The sequence below is a fragment of the Columba livia genome, chromosome 5 (assembly GCF_036013475.1).
Source record: "Columba livia isolate bColLiv1 breed racing homer chromosome 5, bColLiv1.pat.W.v2, whole genome shotgun sequence".
In the NCBI taxonomy this organism is placed as follows: Eukaryota; Metazoa; Chordata; class Aves; order Columbiformes; family Columbidae; genus Columba; species Columba livia.
Window position 1 is genome coordinate 64090570 of NC_088606.1, and position 17186 is coordinate 64107755.

At 38.4% G+C, this 17186-nt stretch overlaps 1 long non-coding RNA gene across 1 annotated transcript in view; it reads left to right on the forward strand.

Annotated features, from left to right (window-relative positions):
- The first annotated feature begins 17132 nt into the window (after positions 1-17132).
- LOC135579625 (uncharacterized) overlaps positions 17133-17186 on the forward strand; it is a 70468-nt gene continuing 70414 nt past the window's right edge. Inside the window, exon 1 of the long non-coding RNA XR_010473140.1 lies at positions 17133-17180. This is a non-coding gene — a long non-coding RNA (uncharacterized LOC135579625). The remainder of the gene's footprint in view (positions 17181-17186) is intronic.

Genomic DNA, 17186 nt, shown 5'->3' on the forward strand with positions numbered 1-17186 from the left:
GGTAATGTTATATTTGGACTGTCTTAGCACAGTTCTTTTGTCATAATCTTATAATGTAGTGGGAGCACATTTGCGTTAGGGCCTTTGGGATGTCACTGAGCCTGTTTTCTGGTGTGGCAGGCAGGTAGGAAGGTGAAGTGCAGCCGCTGAGCACAGTGCTGCTGTTCTAACCAGAGACACAGAGTGAAATAAAAGGCAAGAGAATGCTGATATTCCTTTGTGGGCTCCCTGCGCTGGCAGTCATTGACATGGGAGCTGCTGGGAGCACTACTGCTGTCTATCGAGATGTGAACTTCAGTTATGGGTGAAGGGAGGATTCCTGAGCCCCGTGTGTAAGAACCATAGAATGGTTTGGGTTCAAGGGACCTTCAAAGCTCATCTAGTCCAACACCCCTGCCATGAGCAGGGTCATCTTCACCAGCTCAGGTTGCTCAGAGCCCTGCCCAGCCTGTCCTGAGATGTCTCCAGGGATGGGGCATCCACCACCTCTCTGGGCAACCTGGGCCAGTGTTTCACCACCCTCAGTGTCAAAAATTTCTTCCTCACATCTCCCCTCCTTTAGTTTAAAGCCATCACCCCTTGTCCTGTCATTGCTAGTGAGCCTGCTAAGACTCATTTAGAGGAGGAGTCCGGAATAGCAACCATCTCCATGATGATTTTACTCCTGCAGCATGTCTGGAAGCTATTCCTCCACTCACTGCTGTTTTCTAATGACTTCTGTGACCTCTTGTTGACTGACAAAAATGTTGCTCTCACTGCAGAAATCCTTTGAGTGTAAATCAATGGGCAGTGGAGCTTTGTTCCGCTTCACAACAGATGCTTCTTTCTGTGACACTGAGCAGCCTCCGCACTCAGAGCTGACGTGGACTTGTTCCCAGCTCCCTGCCCACCACAGAGCAGCTCTTGGGCCTGGGGGGCATCGTAACATTTCTTGACAGTTTTACGATTTCCTGATCATTCAGCATAGTTGAAGTGCAGCATAACCTAGTACTAGTGTGAGCTACTGAAGCTTTCTTTTGCAGATGACACCCTTCCACCGTGACCCAGACATGTGGTGTGTCTTGTCCTGCAGGAGTGTGGAATAAAACTATTTTTCCCAACCCTCAAGCTTTTCCCAGTAGCAGAGCTCTCAATCTAAGAAGATTTCAAGAGATATTAGATAGTATTAAGGGACTGGTGTATGTGACTGACAAATCTAAAAGAGGCGTTTTTATTGAAAATATTTTGTTTAGTATCATCAAAGATCTGAAATGTGTGTCTCAGTTCAAGTCTTTCAAAGACTGTCTAGTCTAGGACTTTCAAAAAATTCACCTATATGATCAGACCACCGACACCTTGAAAAACTATTGTTTCTGTAGAAATGCCACTCATAATGGGAACCGAGATGCTTCTCTCATTACAAAAGCTGATTTTGTGGGGTTCTTGCCCCAGCTGCTTCAGATTGTATGAAGTTAAAACTTTACCAGTCAGCTTTTCAGCATGAAGGCATTTTTTAAAGCCCCAAATGGTTTTAATATCTTATGTTCTTGTTACTGAGCAGTGAAGAAAGGTAATTTAAAGACAGTCCCATGTGACATTTTTGCCAAACTCTACTTGCCTATTAAAGAAACCTTAGATTTTTGCAAGCAGAACCCTTCTCAGAAAATAGTCTTTAAAGCCTTGAAACTGCTAAGATGTTTCAGTTTGAAAATTGGCTGTAGCACATGTATATATGTTACTTCCAGAACATTTTATTGTCCTGGTGCTGTAATATCGATGGTAATCACTTCATGATGTTGTGATAAAATATGGATAGATCACTTTGGTGCAAAATAGGAACTGCTTTAAATTCTTTGAGTTTGGAGCTTTTAGGTTATACCTTTCGAATCCTTTAGTTGCACAGTTTTTCAATTCGATCTGCAGTAACGAAGTACATGTGTACTAATTGGTTGGTATAATGGTATCATTTACAAGGATAATTCCTATTTGTAGGGAGAGTCTTCACCCCTGTTTGCAAACGTTTGCATGTAAAACTCTTCTGAATGGTATGAAAATATGGTCTGCAGTCAGTTATGACAATTTTTAAGTAGCTACACAGCACAAAACCAAGATGGGATTATCCCCTAAGGCTTTAATTAAAATATATTACCTTTCAAGTTGGAAGACCATTTAGACTTTATTACAACTTCCCCTTCTTATAATTCATTACTATTTATATTTTAGCCTATAATTAAGCCCTTGCTCTTAGATACCTAATTTTTAGAATAAAAGTAATATAGTTCTGTGTAGGTTTCAAAGAGGACTTTTTTGGTGACATCTTGAAATCTGGTTGTTTTGGGTTTTTTTTCTGAACGAGTCCAAACTGCACTTGTCAAGCAAGTTATCATGCGGAAATAAATTGCTATGTCGTATTTCTAATTCACAGTGCTGGTTTTCTTTAGTTTGCTAAGGACACCAGCATCATTCATAGCCAAGGGCAGAAATACTTTTAGTCAGCCAAATGCAAGGAATGAACATCACAATTGTATATTATTTCAGCTATCTAAATCAACCTGTCTTATTAGACTTACCTTTTGCTCTTGTTTTCTGTGGTTGTTGTAGAAAACTAATTTAATGACACAACAATTCAATAACACAGGAAACCTTACGAGAATATTGCAGGCTATGTAATCATCATGTCACTGAAAATAATGTCACTGCTGTGAATGACTGACTTAGATTTCAGCAGGTAGGTATTTGCTGAATGTATGAAACTGCTCAACAGGAATTCTTGATGATGAATTCATTGTCTAAAATACATCTTAGAAGATTCAGCTAATAATTTCCCACAAGACACATTTGTTAAAATGGAGAATTTAATGAATAATTCACAAAGAGAAAGAAAAAACAAACAAGCTTTATTTCAGTTGATGAAAAGGTCTAATAACTTTTGAATAAAGCAGTCAAAAATATTTTCAGAGGCTGCTGATGGTTGACGTACTGTATTGTTGAACAGGATTCAAAAGGAGGAGACAAAGATCTGAGAAATAGGACTGTGGAAAACCAAAGTAAAGAACTTTAACAATCTGCAAACACAGAAATAAACAAATGAAATCTATCATATGAAATGCCAATGATAAGCACAACATAAATTAATTCATGGAATTTAGAAGCATAAATCAGAGAAAGCAAAGATAAAAATACTGGCATGGAAGTTATGAAACTGAGATGGGGGAAGAGTGGAGTAAGGCAGAGGAGATAAAAGTGTTCAGAGTATTCCCTATAGATTTCATATCTCTGAGCCTTAGATACCCATCAGAACAAAATGTTCCAGTGAGGGGCTTGAATGATTCCAGGACAAGGTTTACACTAACTGTCACCCTCTCTGCTTCGCTTGCTGAAGCTGAACATGGCTCCTTGGTGGATGGTTCAATAATAAAGCCAGGAGAGGTGGAAAACACCAGCCCATGGGGGTGAAGGAACCAGAATCTAGAGTTAAACTAGGAAATTTTGCTGTCATAGCTGTCTCGACTGAAGATGTGAAATCCCAGCACGGCTATGGGGAAGATTTTGCAGGTTCTTATGGGACTTTTGTTATTAATACCTCTCACCGCGGTTCTCAAAGCTCTTCATAAACATGAGAGAGTTCCCGGTGTAAAAGGCCAGGTTTAAATAGAAATTTCTTTAAAAAATAAGGCTGTCTGGATCTGGAGTTCTGGACTGATTGATCATAGATGGTCTGGAATCACAAAGCTTGGACTTGGATGGAGTCTTTTGAAACCTGAAAAGTGAATAATCCAATGAAAGGGTCCAAAGTACTTGATCTAGATCAAACAATGTGTCATTTGGCAGAGCCAGAAAGAAAACCCTTGAGCTTTCCTTTCTCACTCTAGTCCCAGACCACGGTCCCTTATTTTGAAATTACGTTGAATACTTCGTCAAATCAATACCAGTTTGAACGATGTGCAGGTTTTTTTGTCAGATTCATAATCACATTCTTTTATCCAGGAAATGTGAGTTTATAAGCCATCCCTGTGTTGCTCTTTATACGTAACACTTGTCTTACACTTCCCATTTTAAAAAGTTATCTCATGTGTTTGGAACTTTAATAAATGTTAACTGTTCCTGCTGAGTGTCTGCTCCAGGATGAACGTTTTTAAAAAGTTCCAGCAAGAAACCTGGTCTTCCTGAGCAGGGTGGGAGGAAGGAGAGGGAGAGAAGGAAGAAGCAATAATTCCATTGTTAGCGCTGAGCTCTGGCGAGTCCAGATTTCTGAGCACTTGGATTTGCACTTTAATACTTCTTTCAGGTTTTGTGGTTCTTGTTACTGTCTCTTTTTGTTTGGGTATTTCTAGATTCTCCATCTCTTACCCTGCTGGTAGGGGAATACAAGCACAGCCCGAAGTGTCTTTGTAATTAAATCAATGGGGATGGATCCTAACTTACATTTCTTTATTTTTCATCTGATATGTTTTTGTTGTCTTTAGGCTGATGGATCCCTCATCCTGCAGCTCTTCTCCAGAGGGAGAGCAGCCACTCCTGGGTTATCTCTCTAGCACAATTAAATTCTGCTATACGGAGTCTGGAGTTTTCTATTGCAAGCACCTGCAAAAGGAAAAGTGCCAGGTCATCAATTTGTGGATAAAAACCCCCAAAGTAAAACATTTGGGGAATGAAAGACACTATTGGAAGCATTATGAAATGGAAAATAATCCAATCTGAAAATTTTCCAGGAGTGAAATGAAACAATGGTTATTAAGCCAGAAATCATGCAAGTCTACGTTACCTTAGCTGAACACGGTTCACACCCCCACTGAACTCATGTCTAAAAAAAGGGAAGCAAAACCTTCCCCAACATGCAATATGCAGGTTCCAATTCATGTGATAAAATTGCAATATAGTGAATATTCATAGAATATGCATTCACTTAATTTCATTTTTGTTGAGGGTGGGGGTGGTGTCTTTAAAAGTTTATTTTGGTTCTTACAAAAAAAGAACAACATATTTTTTTTCTTTATTCAGTTTTCCAAGACAAGTGTAACCATCTGGCACGTTTTCTTTAGGGATGCGATTGCTCATTAAAAGTTTGCATCTCTGTTTTTTTTGAATTGTGCTTTCAGCTTAGGGGGTGGATTTAATCAATATGTATCCATCTAATGCACTGAATCTGTCACTAAGGCCTGACCCGCATTCTCAAAGTAAATTTTAATGAAAATATTTCTGTGCTTTAGCAAAGGAAGAAAAAAAAATAAGACTCGGTTTGTTTATTCATCAGTGTAGTAAACATACTGACTTTTGGTGTCTATTCCTTTTAAAAATCACTTAAGAGAGTAAAAATCAGAATCAATGGTCTTCAGGTTTTCCCTCCCACACCTCAAAGCCTTACAGGAGCCAAGCAAAGGGAATCCTTGTTTTTGTTTAGTTTTTACTTGTGTTTACTTCCATGTCTGGACAGTGAGATGTTTTCCATACGAGAGAAACTCTAAGCAATCGTTGAGATTTTTTGAGCAGGGCACCCATCCAAAGGCTGTCCATGGTTTATGGGTTCTCTCCAGCCCTGTTCAATCATCAAGCAATGAAAACTTTCCCCTGTATAGCAGAGGTCCTGGCCCACTCTGGTGTTTCTTGCAGATGAGCATCCTCTGGGCAGTCCCCAGCCTGAAATGATCTTGAACTCAATGGTGGTAACAGACCTTGGGCTTTAACTCCTTTCTTCTACTTCATCTCAAAACAGGGCTGAATGTGCTTAAGTATAGTTTGAAACAACCATTGCCATGAACACAAATGCTCTGTTGAATAAGGCAAGTAAAATCCTTCATTTCCTCAGGTACAATTGCAAAGCATCTTCCTTTTCTGCTCTTTCAAACTTTCCCTGTACATTCTGGGAACCGATTGCTTTTCAATACCGTAGGGTGAAGACGAATGTCCCTTGTGAGCGGGACATATTCCTATGTCCTTATGGCTGGCAGGTTATTGGCGTTTGAGCCCTCTCAGAGCCTGCAATGCAGCTTCGGTAACCTGTTCTCTAAAAGCAGCAGATTTCAGGCATAATAGATATATTCATTTTTCTGTGCATAAAGCACTTATTGCTTGTCTCATAGCATCACTGGGACAGCACCAGCACTTGCCTTCCTCCCACCACTCTGGAGATCTACCAACCTGTAGGCAACGTCCAGATGGCACAAAAATATTTTTTCAGAATAAGTACGAGTAGCTCCAGAAAAAACTTGTTCTGCGCCCCAGCTAAATACTGTATGGAAGATGAGAGCCAACATGTTAGTGTAGGGCAAAGTGAAAGCCCTAAATAAAACCTGCTTCATTTTGCTCTATACAGCAGAATCACAGTAGATTTCAATGTTAGGAACTGTATGAATAGCAATTCATATTTAGAAGGTTTTAAGTTATTTGATTACAGATTTTTTCTTTAAGCATTCAAGAGTCATCTCAACTAAACTGTATTAATCCTTATATCTCTTCATACATTCTGAGAAATTGGGACAGGCAGCAATTGCAAACAACTGCAATTTAGTAGAATAACGCAAGAGCGTGAGCTTTCATCTGACTGACAAGTGACAAGCAAATTCACTCACAAAGATTTTTCCCTTTTCAGATTTATATCTCGATGTGGCAGGTGATGATGCTGTGAACAAACACCATGAGAACAAAGTTACCTTGTGTCTTTGTTTATCTGAGCAAAGAAATGAAATTCCTTTTGTTGGCCTAGAATTAATTGTGGTGTATCTTCCTGCATCGTGGCAGTGCTTATGGAAAAATAATTACTATCACATTATGGTTCCTGTGTTTGCAAGTATTTTTTTTCCTGCTGTCCTTCAGATAGAGAATCTTTGTTTAGTTCTTATCCTGTAGTCTGGCTTATTTGTAATCTCTAGCGATATACATTTGTGTCATTTATCAGAATTTTCACAGATTTAATAAAGTTTAGTCTTCTTGATTTAAAACATCAGTTCTGGGACACGTAAAGAGACCTGGGATCTTGATTTTTTTGTTGTATGCTTTGATAAAACACTACCCAGAAGCTCAGAGGCTAGAAAGCAAGAACATCAAATCTATGTATTCAAGAAAAAGAGACAAGCTGTCTAACAACTCTAGAATGCTCAGTGTGCGCAGCGCAGTTTATTTGCCCCCCTGCAACTACTCTCCTGGGGAAATATGTTAATACACATTCCTGTAATATTCTCAATTGCTGTATAGCAGTTTCTGAACAAAAGTTCATATCAGAACCATTTAGAAAAATCACCAGGACTGGAGTGATCACAAAAATATAGTGCCTGGAAAAGCAAGTGCCTTTCCATTCTGTTTTCTAGATAAGAGATGCGCTTTCACTAAGGACAATTCTTTATTGGATAAGCACTGGAGAGGAGCTCCAGAGTCTTGAGATCTAATCCAACTTTGCGATTAGGCAGTGAAATGAACCTGGGCAAGATGCTTCATCTTCCTGCATCTCTGGTTCTGTGGGTATGAACCAGCGGTCTTGCTCTACCTATGTGAGGCACTTTTTGCAAAGAAATTTCATTTAGCTTTCCCTGTATGGGTAATATATCCCCTCTCCCTCTCCTCAGAATACTTGAGATTTCTTCCTAATAACTGCATATTTAGCCATTAAGTATAAGTGCATTTTTCATAAAAAAACATTTTATTCAGTTAACAAGAAAAGCAGTCTCATGCATACAGTATTATAGTGCAATGTTGGCACTGTTTTTTAATTTTAAAGCTTCAGAATGTCATACTGGCCTTTGGTTTTGTTGTTTTTTGAGCGGATATAAAAGGAGTGTACCATAACTTCCCTTGTTTGGTTTCTTCTCTTTCTTTCCCAAGTTTTTGTCTTGTTTAATTTCTGAATGTTTGGGCAATTGGCAGTCAGTATGCGCCCACAGTTTCTTTTCCCTTCCCATGTTACAGCCCTTTGCCTGGTGTAATATTTTTACATCCATGTGCATGTGTATTGGGAAATATAGTCGTACATCCAATTGTGCGTGTGTGCCCGTATATGCCTGTTACATCAACTATGCAATAGTTGTCATCGATCAGAGAACCCTGGAAGTGACAGGCCACTAACTCCAGGTGGGAAGAGAGATTTAGAGCCCAAATCAGCAGTATTTGGACCTGAGTGTTTCCTTGCTTGTTTTGGGATGAAACCTTAAATCTGAAGCCTGTTGGCTTTACAAGAGAGCAGGTATCAAGGTATCTTTGTCTCTTATTGACACTCAGGAACCCTTCACTTCTCCCCCGTGTGAGAGCATTAAATAAATACAGTACAGGAACCTTTGCTTACCTGTATATCTCTAATAAAAAATATAATCCTGTCTTTTCCAGGATTTAAAAAAGCAAATACATAGCAAAGCTATTGTACATCTTGATGTTCTGCCACTAGAGTGCACCAGAACGTTTAGTTGTAATGGGCTCATTGCAGTAACCTCCCTCGCCTTAAAATAGTGTTATTTTATGCTACTAAATGTCTGCACGATTTTAACTCAGTTTTAATATAAATGTCTAATAAGAAAATGTCTGTTTCTAGGTATATAATGTTTGAAGGCATAATTTAAAGTGTAGGCTTTCAGTAGTTAAAAACCAGTTCTTTCACAATTTCTTCCACAAAAGCTAAATGAACTTGCTAATTCTGCCAACAGACATTTTGAGCTTTTGAGTTCGTAATGCTGGATTTTGTAGAGCAAGTGTGAAGTGGAAAACACAAAATATCATTAGAGACACGATTCTCAGAGTTTTTCTTAGTTAGAATAGCAATTAATGTGATTGTATCAGCATTTGAGTTGAGAGATGAAAATCTGGTTGTAACTGTTACTGCCAAAAATGAGAAACACTCATTAGAAAGACATGAAGGTTGGGGCAGATTACAGGTAGGGATTTCTTTTCTTGCTTTGTTATGCAGTGGTAATACTGCCAGCTAGATTGGAATGGAAGTGCTGACTTAGCTGCGCTTGAACACTAGAGAACACTTGACAGGCTGAAATTCTGTCCCCACTTCTATCAACAGTAAAATTTACACTGATATTAGTGATGCCAGAATTTTGTCCTCGGTATCAGGGAGAAGAAATATCTTTAGCACAAAGGTGATGTGGGTGGGAGGGAATTTAGGCTTCAAAAGGAGTTGTACCTTTACTATTCAGAAAGGTTCTCCAGATCCTCATGACATGGATGTCTGGTACTCTCTTCCCTTTGCAAGGCTGACCTTGGTGGCCGCAGCTTTGCAATCTCCATTCTGGCACCTCATGACATCCAAGAACCCAAGCAAAGTTATGGCCCTCAGGGTGTCTGAAAATTCTCTTTGGTAAGTAACCCAAATCAAAGGACCTAGAGAATGCCTTTGGGTAGTAGAGGATGTGCAAGACAGTAGACTGAATATAAGAAATATGGTTGTTTCTTCAGTCCTGACTTGCAAAAATTCAGGGATGCTGATTCCCAGAAGAAAAATCCATATGAAATATTTGGGGTTTTTAGAGTGGTGAAAGAGAGATTGATGGGTTCTGCTAGAATAACCAATAGCCTGTACTTCTAATTTGAAACATGAGGTTTTGATTATTGTAGGAATAAAGAGCAAGGCTATTAGTCTACCGAGAATACTGATTTCTGGAATTTAACCTTGGTACTTTTATCTATACATTCACAAATAAAGAAACAACCATATTTCAATGCATCATATCACAGCTGTAAGCAACGGAGAACTCTGCTTCTAGACAATGTCATTAGATTGCAAATGGCTTTTAATGAGTGGCATTTTGATCTACCTACCCGTCTTTCTAATTGCAAATATATCAGTAAGACAGAACACTGTTTATCCTTTTTCAAGACTCAGTAAACACTGATCCTGAGCTGAAAACATTCATTTTAGTGTGACACATATTCATCCTTGAAAGACATGCTGAGACTTTAGTAAAATCCAGGTACCTAATTGCCTAAAGGTCTGATATATAATCAGTGGTGGTTGAAGAAATAACCAGCTGACTATCTTTTTGAATCTTAGACCTAACTACCCTTGCTATTAAAAAATTAAATCAATAAATGAAAAATATTCTGTCTTTGAGACCCATAAAAAGAGGAACAAACCCCACAAACATCAGCAGCACCTTCCTGTATGCAGCATGAGGGTTTGCAAGACTTGATATTGATTTTAATATTCAACGCCAACCCCAGTCCAGAAAATAAAAAACAAAAAAATCCAGAACACTTGAGTATGTAAAATGTACTCAAAATTGCCTTAACAACTTCCTTAAATATGTTTTTTACGTAATCGTCTCCTTTGGTCTCATTCAATTGCTTAAATGTGTGCTTAAATGTAAGCACTTGATGAGCTCCTGTGATGAACAGACATGACCCGGTAAATGTGGCCTCACCCAGAGCCATCCAGAGTCCAGAGAAAGCGCAAATTCTCACATGCCAATTATTTATCAGCAGAAAAAAAGAGCTGTGATTTTTTTCTAGTAATACCACAGCAGCAAAATGAAAACACCCAAAGCTTCCCAAGGTGGCTAAATGATTTTTTTATAGCATTCTATTGCAAGAGTACTGTTAAAAGTAAAAGACGAATTCCTATGTGATCAGAAGATTATTTTTTTTTAAGATCTTGGTTTCTTCAGGGTATTTTTTAGATATACTTTTTGATTCTTTTTTATGTCATCGATTTACCAAATGTGTTTACATTGGAATAGAGATGATTTAAAGGTTTATTTTCATTTATATTCTAAAACATATCATCCAACTGTTTCTCCCCAAATCATGTTTCTCTCTTGACTGTGCTTAAGTCACAGTTCACATCTGTGGCAATAAATATCAAATGAAAGAAAAAAAAAAAAGTGAAGGAAACTCCATTGTAGTAATTTGATTACTCTGGAAATAAAGCGGTGGATTACTAAAATCTAATTTGGAAGTGATGAAGTGCATGTGATTGCCAAGTAATTATTTCTGCACAGTCCTTGTCCATGGGGAAAACAGAATTATTGGACACTACACAATGTTAATGATGCCATAGTTTGACATTCGCACGAACATGCAGAAACACTGGCCTTTCGAGTACATTTTGTGACAATTTGTGTCTATCCAGAAGTCTGTATTACTATGCGCCTCAAAATCCGTCTGCATTGGCAGCTTCTGTTGCTGTTTTATTTTTGCAGAATAAAACCAAAACATGATATCATGATCAGAATTTAACTTTGTATTTTAACTCACAGAAAATGAAGAAGTATTGAGGGACTTACAGGAAAAAACTTATGCAGGTGTGAAGTATGGAACATTTTCAATTAAATATAATGATCCTTCTAATATTATCTGAAATTTTTGCCAGGCAATGGCAAATGTAAAAATTGCTACCATTGGTCCATAATTATCAAATATGGTTATATGGTAACGCTGAAAATATTTTAATTCTATTTAAGACATGTTTCAGATGTAATTTAAAATAAAAATTTTTCCTTCAGCAAGAATTGCAAAATTCCATTGTTAACCCCCAAAAGAAAGGCCAAACTAAAGGCAGCAGATTTTAATGCAGGTGCACTAACCCTATATGTAGGATCTTGATTCCCTAAAGCGTGTTACTGTATTCAAATTAACAAAAACAAATTGTAAACTGTTTTATGCTCAGTTTATGTTTTCAAGCTTTGTTCATAAATAATGCAGAAAAACTGCTGAACATTCTTAGAGCTTCCAACAAGCTGCTGCTGCTCGCTGAAAGGGAGTTCATCGTTTGGGTGCAGTATTATAACGGAATCCCTTTTTGAAGCAAGGAACCAGGCCTGCTCTGTTCTGAGAGCATCACATTGCCGAAATAATTAATTTTTGTGGCATTTATGTGTGATGAGGCTCTTGCTTGGAGTCAACAGTGGCGTAACTGTCCCCAGGACCCCAGCTGTAATGAGATCGTAACATGAAGAGTACTTTGGAAGCATCTACCAGGATGAAGGTGATGAGACACTGGCCTAGGTTGTCCAGGGAGGTGTTGGATGCCCCATCCCTGGAGACATCCCAGGCCAGACTGGACAGGGCTCTGAGCAACCTGAGCTGGGTGAAGATGTCCCTGCTCATGGCAGGGTTTTGACTAGATGAGTTTGAAGGTCCCTTCCAACCCAAACAATTCTGTGATTCCGTGATTTGCCAACTGGAATCACAGCATCACAGAAAGGTTGAGTTTGGAAGGTAGCTCTGGAGGCCATGCAGGCCATCTTCACTGCTCAGGCTAGGTCACCTACAACAAGCTGTCCAGGATTGTGTCCAGACAGCATTTGCATATCTCTGAGGAGGGAAACCTCCATGACATCTCCAGCCAACCTGTTCCAGTGCTTGGTCTTACCACCCTTAGTGGTAGATTCAATGGTGCTCATTTTAGGTGTACCCAGGGACCTATTGCAAACTTAATACCTACTTTAAATAAATACAAAATAATCCATAGAAAATGTATTATAAAAAACAACTGAACAAAACCACGACCGACAACAGCAATGAAGCTGATGTTGTGGTCCACATTTTCTCATTCTGTTTTATCTGTCTTAGATCAAAAATACCAGGTTAAGGTGAATTCTACTGCAAATACTAGTCACTACTGACATTTAGAAGGTTTCTACAAGGAAAAAGAAAGTTTAAAGATATATATTCTAATAGTTCTTTGCCATAAGTTATTATAAGCTAATGGTTGCTCTGGTTTAACTTCAGAAGAGTTAGAAATTACACTGGTGTGGTGGTTCTGAAGTCCTTTGGAAGAGTCTTTGGATGGTCCAACTGGCTTTGAGGGTTCTCTGTTTAGCATTTTGCTTACTGGTAAGATTAGAATCAGCTTGGTGGAACCACTTCATGCCTCTACCTGCTTCTTCATCAGGGACTGAAAATAATCAGCAGGTAGACTATAAAAGCAATACAAGATTGTCTTGAACAAAGCTCTTATCCATTAATAGAAAACTTTATTCATGATAGAAAATACTGACTAAAATAGCATCCTATGACTTGACCAAATTAATTTTTTTATCACTGTGCAAAATGCATCTGTAAGGGGCACAAAGCTTATCTGGTACTGTGACATGAAATCATCCAGTATTTTTAAATGTTTTCTAAATGAGTGACTTTTGCGTAGCTGTTTTTTCCTTATTTTTCACTTTAAGTGGTAGATTTACGGACCCTGGTACTCATTTTTAATCTGATAAAAAAAAGCCCAAAATGTAAACTAGAGATTAGAGGCAATAAGAGTAGGAATGTGTTTTGCATGCATGTAGTCCATTAAAGTTCCCATTGATGAAGCCCATTATAAATAAAATTGAGACTTACTAATCAAAAAAATCACTTGTAAAATATGGGGTTTTTTTCTGTGAATCTGTATTAAAGAGCTGATCCTGCTTTGCTGATGTCACTGGGAGATGTTATGACAGAATGAGGGTTTAAAATTGAAATTTTCTGAGAAATCTTTAAAGTTGCAGCTGTCAAGACGTGCAGGTAGTTGTGGGCTTTGCACCTATTTGTAGGACTGAATTTCATCTGTGATCTGCATTTAGAAAGGCAGATTTAGAGCAGGCTGTTGAATTGCTAATGTTCATTTAGGCCATACAGTAAAGTTCAAGGAGTACTGTAGGATAGTCTGGTACATAACTCAGTAGTGAAAGAACCCGAAGGAGCGGAATTTTATAACTACCAGTCACAGCTCTTGTTGTGCTGCTCTCTGTTATGGGATTAAAGAGGAATCACAGGGAACAGAATGACCAGCAAGGGTAAGAGTCTTTCATTTAGAACATAAAAATAACGATACTTTGAGGCAAATAAAAATGAGTTACTGAATTACTTTCGGATTCTGAAGGAATTCTGAAAAAATCGCTGTCCGTATTGACCATCTTGACCAAACCGGAGACAGTGTCTATGTTTCATTATTTTGACATATCACGAAATCCGTATGGAAATGTGAGCGGTGAATCATTTTCTTTCCCTTTGTCTCCCAATGCTTTGCCGTTCTGCTGAGCACCCGGGTGTTTTGCCTCCGGTCTGTGGCTGGAAGCAAATTACTCCAAGCAGTTCCCAGCCTCCAGGAAAACCTGGGGTAATATTCCTGCTACCAAATTTTAGGAAGCTGTGTGCAGCCATCCCAGTTTGGAACCTCACCTTCCATGACCCTTTATATTACCAATGAGGAAATGAGAACTTCGGAGTTGATTTGGTTCCAAAAGGAGCGTGTATATTCATATGTAGGAGTAGAGGGAGTCAGTTCTCCGAAATTAGGTGGTATGAATGCTACCTAAATGACATGTCTCATTTCTCCTGTGGCTAGAAAAAAACTAAACAACCTTGTAATTAAAACATTTGGGCTCCGATTTATGAGTGGCTGGGATCAGATCCTTGTCATGCATTTCTACTGTCACTGAGGAAATACGTTGGAAAAATAGTCTGCTTTCCTAAACACAGAACTACTTTGGGGGTTAAGTCAGTGAATAAGGAATGTGCAAGAGCTAGAGAAATGTAACCTGAAAGTGTACCCAACATTTAGTACCTAGTTGCTAGCATGGTGAGAAAATGAAACCTTAGCCCTGAAAATGAGTGTTTCAGATGAAGTTCTGCAAATAGAAATTCCTGTGAAGCAGATTTTCTGCTTTCCACTTCTGAGGGACATTGAGGAGGTCAAGAGTATTTTTTAGGTACTATTGTCTCACTTGTTTATAAAAGAAATATCTAACAAAGTAGCTTGTAAAACCATTGTCCAAAATGCGATACAGCAGCTTATACTAACTGCCCCTTCCAGCTGAAGAAGGCAATAGAAACTGTATTTTATTTAAAAGACTTTTTAAAATACGTGGGTTTACATTTCATTCCTGCTCTCTAGAATTTATTCATTATGAGCCTAAACCTAAGATCAAGATTTTAACTGGCTTCAGTGTACTTTTTATCAGGTCTGGGATTGTTTAAGTCTTTTAATATCTGAGCCACTTTTTGTCAGAGCCACTATGTCCTCTTTGCCACCTGTTTGCACCCTATCCTGTAGCCCTTCCAGGGGCTGCATCTTGTAGAGCCTGCTGGATTTGCAGGTGTTACTGAAACTAGTAGCAAGTAATTATTATCTTTAGTTTCATATGACAAAGTCATATGCTTATGGATAAGTGAAATAACAGAAGGATGGGATTTTTAAAGCATTCAGTTTTAGCTAAATCTCTTTCCACTTAGTATATGGAAAGAAACAAAGGCCAGGACTGCAGATTTTGGAAAATCTCAGCATCACTATGATAGACCCGATCCAGCATAATATTAAACCTGCCTCCCTCAGCATAAGCTCATGAGTGGAGAGTCCCACTTTTGGCGTGATGATAGCCATGCAAAAGGAAATAATAATTTTTTTAAAAATACTGTTGAATTCAGTCAACTTTGGACATGACTTGGACATTCGGCATTACTGTCCTCAGCCTACTTGACTAAATGGAGTCAAAAAGGTTTTACTTCTAGAAGAGAGAGGTTCAGGGATTACTAAATATTTCAGAATCCTTTGTTGGCAGAGTTGTTACTTTGTCTCAAAGCTATCGGAACAGGGGCAGCTTTAGTACCATTGTTTCCCCTGCTCTGAGGAAAAGCTTTTAACTGTGCTGAGGAGGAATCACCACTTTCCTTTGCTGTCTCTTGAGAGTCGAGCTGCTCCAGAGCATGGAAATGCTCTGGTGAAGGCACAAGAAAAGCCTCTATTATGAACATCTGCAAATACTAAGCAAATATATCATTATGGGAAAAGAAACATTTACCAAAAGATCAATAAAAATACTTTGAGAGTCCATTTTCCACCATCACCATGTCAAAGCTGGAAAGAATCTCCAGTGTTTGAGAAATGATTTAAATGGATTTCTTTGGTTCTGGCCTGAGACTTTATGCTATTTCTATAAAATAAAAAGTATTTTAAACAGAAAACCTAGATTGGGTGTCCTAACACTGCAAATTGATTTGTGTTTTATAGAATTACATTTACAAGCCTGGTATACTTATGAAATGTACTCTCTCCAGCCAGTTATGAGACTCTAATGGGTTAAATTAACCAAGCTGTATAAATGTAAGCTGAACATGTGGTCAGGCCCTCTGAGACTTTTAAAAAGCAAATGTCTGCTAAAACACGTAAAGTCCAGCTTTTTGAGTGTATGTTGTCAGCATGAAAAGAGTCCACAATGAAAACGGGGGAACATCCACAATTATTTCACCTCTGTGGTTGCACACAATGAAATGGGAGGGAAATGAACGTTTCAGTAGGGACAAAAAGGTAGAGAAGTGGAAAATCCATTTGGGAAACTGGTGTGAAGTGTTGTGGGAGAGAGAAGAAATATTTGATGGCTGGTCTTGTAACAGGAAAGAGAGGAGCTCTAAAATGCAGCCCCTCATACTGCTGCAAAGGGTTTGATTTCTAAGAAAATTGGTTTTGTTTTTACTCCTCACTATAGCACCCTAGACCTAATGTACCAAACCCCAGCCTTTTAACATGAAATGTCTGTTTTCAGATTCTTACCAGTTGTTGGACTGCAATTTTGAGAACTGATCAAAGATATCAGAGGTTTTCTTGCTATTTAAAAGATGATAAAATAAATGCTTGAACTGTGACAACCATATGATCTCCTCTTTCATTCATTGTAAGGGAATACTTCCAAGCAAAAAAGTGCTAGCGTGCATACTTCTTTTATTGGAAATCAGTTTCAACTTGAAAGTTTTTATTTTAGTTTTAACAGCAATTTCCATTGTTCTGAAAATCTATTTGACAAAAAAACAAATATTTTCCCCAGTGTTCCTGTGACACTGTTCCCACCTGACTTACACATTGAAAATGAGTTTAAGTTGATAGTGATTGAAGACTCCAGAAGTCATAGGTCTTCTAAACAATAGACAAGTAAGTCTATTTTTCCCTATTAGATTTTCATCTGCAAGAGAAAATTGCCACTATTTTGTCTCAAAATTGGTGATTTGAATGGAGGGGAGAACAAAGCGATCAAGGACACACCAGCCTGTTGAGAATGCAGCATCTTTCTGGAGGACAGGAAAGTGTCTGTGTTTATAGAAGTGTTCTTCTTAAGCTATGTCTGATAAAGGTTTCACTGACCCTCAGAATCGAATTAGTATCTGTGCTGGGTGAATCAAAGCTAAATAATGTAGAAAAAAAATAAAAGGGATTTCACTGATATAACTGATTCTTAATTTTATTTATTTTTCCCTTTCAGCGGAAGTTTCCTGAGGATAATTTCACTGATTTTGTCTGCAGACGCGTAAGT